At 34.6% G+C, this 6,467-nt stretch overlaps 1 pseudogene; it reads right to left on the reverse strand.

Moving 5' to 3' along the window:
• The window catches only part of LOC122082256, a 9,700-nt pseudogene extending 3,725 nt beyond the window's left edge, over nucleotides 1-5,975 (reverse strand).
• Nucleotides 5,976-6,467: the final 492 nt, after the last annotated feature.

The following is a 6,467-nucleotide window of genomic DNA, read 5'->3' on the forward strand; positions in this document are numbered from 1 at the left end:
TCTCTCTCTCTCTCTCTCTCTCTCTCTCTCTCTCTCTCTCTCTCTCTCTCTCTCTCTCTCCATATTTAAATCTCTATAATTATTTTCAAAAAAAATCCCACTCATCCTCTCACCCCTTAAAATGGAAGATGAAAAAAATAATGATAATAAACTATCTATAATTCTCTCTCTCTCTCTCTCTCTAAACATGGAGGGTAATCATTAATTATAATTATTATTATTAAGTATTAAAAAGGATAAAAAAAAAAACACATAATAATCCACAATAGGGGTGGACTCTCTTTTCCTAATCATGGGAGATAAAAAAATAGGGAGATTTACAAAGATAAATATGGAGAGAGAGAGAGAGAGAGAGAGAGAGAGAGAGAGAGAGAGAGAGAGAGAGAGAGAGAGAGAGAGAGAGAGTGGGAGGGAGTGAATAATTATAGAGAGACTTACTGCATAAAAACGGTTTCCTTAAATCCTTTTTCATCGACTTTAAAAGTTTTTACTGCATGAAATCTTTCACTAATAATACCATTACTTTTCTTAAAGTATCTTTATAATACATTATCCTTCCTTATATATACCACAAAAAAACTACAATATCTTAGAATTTCTCAATTTTAGATTTTCCCCCCACCATTGTGGCCTCATTCCTCTCCCTGTATCTCTTCCTTTTTCTGTTCAATTTTAGATACTTCACATCCACAAGGTACGGTTGCCAAACTACAATTTATTTATTATTTTTTTTTTAATTGAGGAATAAGTGTGCTTGTAGTTATGTTGGAATTTGATTTAGCGAGAACCGTTGCTATGCCCATAGTTTTATTTGAATCTATAATGTTATTTGTATGGTGCAATTGATTGGATAAAATTATTTATATTAAATCTACCAATATGTTGGGGAATGATCGTCTCTAATGCAAGTTATATGTGCACTAGAGCCATGAAAACCATGCCGCTATTCATTTTCTCTCATCATTCTTAGAATTGATTCTATTTTCTGATTGAATATATTATGATTTCAGATCTATAAAACGATATAAGAATCTTGAATATCATAAACTAGAACTAGAGTTTTTGTCTGTGGACATTTTTTATTCATAGTTGTATGAGTTGTATCTCATCTGCTTTAAATGGTGGGAATGGACAATAATGTGACAGTTGTGGTTCCTCTTAATTGGGGTATATGATTGAGGAATTTTTTCAATTTTTTTAATAATATTTTGTATTTTTTTCTTTCTCTTATTTAGTATTGATTTGTTAATCTTAATTTATGACAACATTTTGAGGCACCAAAAGTTGGTATGTTGGCTAGTTGTTTGTGCATTTCTCTCGTTATAAAAATTAGGCTATATTAGTACCTGTTTGAAAGAAGGAAAATGCCCAAATCTAGCTTTTGGATATTAATTTCCCATCAAGGGCTCCCAAAATTATAGCCTTGCCATGAGCCACTAAAATGTTACCACCAAGCTCAGATGAAAATTTTGTCCAGGAATTTGCATTTGAAAATTCATTAAAATTTTATTGAAAAACTTGCATTTTTGTAAATATTAAAGAAAAAATTGTATTTTAGTAAATATATATGAGTTTTGGGAGTAATTCCATTTAAGTTTTTTCCATACATCATTTTATTTATTTATTTATTTTTTTTTGGTTTTCGGAATTACGTTTTCCATCAGGTTATCAACCACCAATCTACTCCCTCTAGTTATTATCTTTGTGTAAAATTAGGAAAAAATATTTATGGGTTAAAACTAAATAGTACTTTTTAATAGCAGAAATATATAAAACTCATGGATTAAAAGTACTTTCATTCTGCCACTTAACGAATGCCCTCACGTGCACCCACGTGCATTTGCATATACAAGTTTGCTAGTGTATATATATATATATATATTGATATTTCCTATCAAGGACCCATACCAATTAAGATGGCAACCCAATGGAAGGAAGAGTAGAATAAATTAGGGAAAATTACATGATTATCCACTTTTGGGTTTCCCTTTACAAAATTACCCACAAAAAATTTTAGTTAACAAAAATACCCAAAATTATGTTTGGGTTTACAAAACTACCCACCCAAAGTTCAGTTAACAAAACTACCCAAAATCAGGTTTGGGTTTACAAACTACCCAAAATAGTGAGTCTTCATCTTCCACATATAGTAATGTATTTTTTTATTACTAAAACTTTGAGTGGATAGTTTTATAGACCCAAACTCAATTTTGGGTATTTTTGTTAACTTAAACTTTAAGTGAGTAATTTTGTAAAAGAAAACCTAATTTTGGGTATTTTTGTTAACTAAAACTTTTGGTGGGTAATTTTGTAAAGGAAGACCCATAAGTGGGTAATCAAGTAATTTTCCCAATAAACTATCTCTAGTAGGACTTATGCCAATGCTCTATTACTCTGACAGCCACCATCATGCCAAAGTGCTTATCCCACCAGGCTACTTGTATGAGAATGTCTTATAAAATATAAAATCCAAAAGAGATTGACTTCTGGGGATGGAACTTATAAGGACTTAGGCTACCACCCCTTGGTGCACTAGGGTACTAGTGAAGGTTTTGTGTCACTCTCTCTCTCTCTCTCTTCTAATTTTTTTTCTCACATGTTTTCTCCCTCCTATTTTGTCTCTATCTCTCTCCTCACAGGTATCTCTATAGAGCATTCAAATCAAAGATTTGAATTGAATCGGACTGATTTACATTTGTTTAAAAAAAATAGTTTTGTTATTTTTTTTTATTCTAGTCTCATGCCAATAAATGATAGATCGATATTGGATCGACCAAGACTTGATATCAATTAATACCATTTTTTTTTTTTTTTTTTGACAAAGGATCAATACCGATTCAATCCAAACAAGTTCAGTGATCTCGATCTGGTTTTTGAAACCATGCTTGAGATCTTATAGCTCTGAGCTCGCCAAGATTTATTTCATAAGTGTTTTCTTATTTGGATAAATGTGAAATTCGCTAAGTAGGAAGAAGGTCAAATATCACTTTCTAGCCATGAAAAAGTTTTTGAACTCATCCAGGTTGCAAATACTAACGAAATGACAATTATTAGTTAACCATAAGTTTTCTTTCTTTCATTTTTTTTTTTTTTAATATATAATCCTTAACTAGAACAATAAAAGAAAAATAGAACCGCGACTATCTAACTAATAAACAGTAGATATTAAGGAAGGGGGTGGGGGTGGGGGTGGGGTGGGGGTGGGGGTGGGGGCATCCCAATAACTTTGACACTGTGTAGAGGCCCCAAGAGATGCTAACATATCAGCAGTAGAATTTCCTTTACGAAGATTATTGTGAAAGGAAAGTTGAACAAAATGATCTGCTAAAGCCCAGCAGTCAACGATGATGTGCTTGATCTGCCAAGGAATGGAGTGGAAATTTCGATTGAGAATCTTTCTTATGGTAAGATTGTTTCCTTCCATCAAAATTGAATTATATCCTAACTCCAATGCCAATTTCATAGCATAAAAATTTGCCAGAGCTTGAGCAACACAAGCATGGGCAACATCGATTCCAATTGAAAATTCATAGTAGAAGATGCTATTGTGATCTCAAAAAACACCTCCTACACTGGCAGGACCAGGATTTCCACCAAATGGATGCTTTTTCGACATTAATTTTGATATAACGAAGGTAAGGAGGGGACCATTTGACATTTGAGGAGAGTCTCTTCACTAATGATGTTTTGAGGTAATGATTAGATTTTAAGTTCACTATTATTATTCCTTTCCTTACTTTCCTTATTGTATGAGGTTGAAAATACTTTTTCCTTGTTCAATCGAAAAATTATATCCTGTCATTGAAGAGATTCTCTCGCTGCCATGATTGAAAAGCAGTTGAGTGACTTGATTCCTAGTGCCTATATAACTCCCACAAAGGCGTTTATAAAATTTGATCTCAACTGAGCATTGATGGAGCTGGCCAATGATCAGCATTGATGGAGCTGGCCAATGGGATCATTTGTGGGTCGAAGTGGAGGCATGCACCAAAAGGAAAAACAATAAACCCATGACACCATACAAGATGCAAACAATAAGAGGTGGAGGATCCAGCTTATGCCCCCATGAAATGGAAGAATTATTATACTTGAGAAACCTTTATGATTTTCCAAGATTTGCCCACTTTGACATCATATGTGGAATCAATGGGATTGGTATCCTAGTGGTAAAAATGCCCACAACTCATCATCGCTCGAGTCGGCTGGCCGTACGGAGGCTTGTCCTAGGAGTTATGATCAGTATCATGGAGCACCCTTTTTTCATTACAAAAAAAAAAAGAAACATCATGTGTGGGAAAATCATCTATCCATCTGATCGGAAAGGTAAAAAATAAATGATTTTCTACTATTTTTCTGCCTATCTAAGCAAATGAAAAAGGCATAAGTGATCATATGAGTGAAATCATGGGATATAAAGAAAGTTGAAGGATACTCATAAAGTATCACGTAAGCATGACCTTTCTTTTATGGGTGGATTTACCCTGGTGACGTCCCATCATCTTCTTGATTCTCCCCATGCAAGGAAAAAATGATTTTTACTCCATTCTATATTGATAGAGAAGAGTTCAATCCCATAAATCGACTTACAAGGTGAAAAAAAACCTAAGATGATATTAACGCACATCAATTTTTTTCCGAAACCATAGATCATAAATAATTTGATATGGTTTTTCCTTTTAAAGCTTGAGTTTCTAAATTAATACTTCCACAAATAATATCAGAGCAGCTACAGACTTTGGTTAATAGTAAAATATACTTCAAAATTTGTATTTACTCTACATGAATCACAAACCCTTAAAAACGAGAGAATAACAGTGAAAGAGCAATCTTTATTCCAATAAAACAGTGAAGAGCAATCTACCAACCCACCATCCCCAGGAACAAAACTGTACATAGGAGCTTCAAGGTCCTTCGACAATACTAAGTATACTTCAAACTCTATTTATTATCTCCATGAATCACGAACCCTTAAAAGGAGAGAACAGTAAAGAACACTCTAAATACCCAAAAAAAAAACCCAAACCCAAACCCACCATTCCCAGGAACAAAATTGTACAGAGGAGCTACAGAGGAGCTTCAAGGTCCTTGAGCATAGCTTTCTTAAGCAATAATGGATGAAGTTTCGATCAGGCTTTTTCTCGTTAAACACTCACAAATTAACAGATAACACAAGCGTTGGGGTTCTCTTCTGCACTATAAATAGGCTGGGCATAGTAGTGTGTCCTATAGGTTATAATAAGCCTCATATGCCTTAGCCAATTCGATGACCTTCTCTTCTGGTTTCTTGGGTTCTTCCTTCTTCTCAGGCTCTTTCGATGGTCCAACAGAGACCATATCCGTGTGCGAAAGCTTTCGTAATTTGCCCACGACGTCTACAGGATCCACATCTCCAATCACTGTCACTGTCTGCTTCTCCATATCCACGGAGATGGAATCAATTCCTGAAAGGGTAGAGACTGCTTTCATGGCCTTTTGCTTGGCTTTGTCATCATGTAAGTCTAGCTTCACCACAACTTTCTGTAACAAATAAGAACAGATCAGAATCAGAATCAGAATCAGAATAAACCCAGGATTCATAACCAAATTTTAAAAAAGGGAATATGAAAAACAAATCCAGTATCTGTAAAAATTCAGAAACCTCCAAACGTAGTAAAACAGGGAAAGGAGAAATCTCCACTGCAGTTAATCAAAACTCATTGAAAAAATAGTACAATTGAACTGAAATTGTGAGAATTAATTACAATGAATCATCTGGGCTGTATTAGAACAAAATTAAGAAAGAAAACTGACCTTCATTTCTGTTGAATTTCAAATAAGCAACCAAGTAGAGATCAGAATTGGAAACAGAGACGATGAAACACCAAAAGAAAGGCCGGAGACAAGAACAGAGACGAAGAAAGAGAAGTGGGTACTTGATTAGCGATGCTTCTTCTCTTAACAATAAAGAGACGAACGATCTAATAAGCCCAATTTATAGTGCAAAAACAAAGAGAAAGAATCAACACGCAAAGAGATCTTACAAATGAAAACGCGTTTAAAAATGTTTCTCTTTCAGGCTTGTGGCTTGGCCGTCGGTAAAAGTGGACCCACAGTTTTCCCCTTATGTTTTTTCTTGGCACCCGAAGCCTCATTTCGAAGAACTTGATTCTATCATTAAAAAAAGACCTTGACTCGAGACTGAGTTTTTTTATTTTTTTCTCTGCCACCCCTCTCTCTCTCTCTCTCCGTCTTTTTTTTTTTGATTAGATAGAAAATTAACTATTACAACCACTGCGAGAATAGCGAGAAAAAATTACATTACATCTCTCAGTAAATAAAAAGGAAGTAAGAAAATTGAGGGGGAGGGGGAGGGGGAGGGGGAGGGGGAAGGAAATTCAAATAGTGTGCCATTGTGTAGATGCTCCATGAGTGGCCAGACTATCTACAGCGGAATTGCCTTCACGAAGAATATGAGTATATGAGATTGA

This window comes from Macadamia integrifolia, chromosome 6, assembly GCF_013358625.1.
Source record: "Macadamia integrifolia cultivar HAES 741 chromosome 6, SCU_Mint_v3, whole genome shotgun sequence".
Lineage (NCBI taxonomy): Eukaryota > Viridiplantae > Streptophyta > Magnoliopsida > Proteales > Proteaceae > Macadamia > Macadamia integrifolia.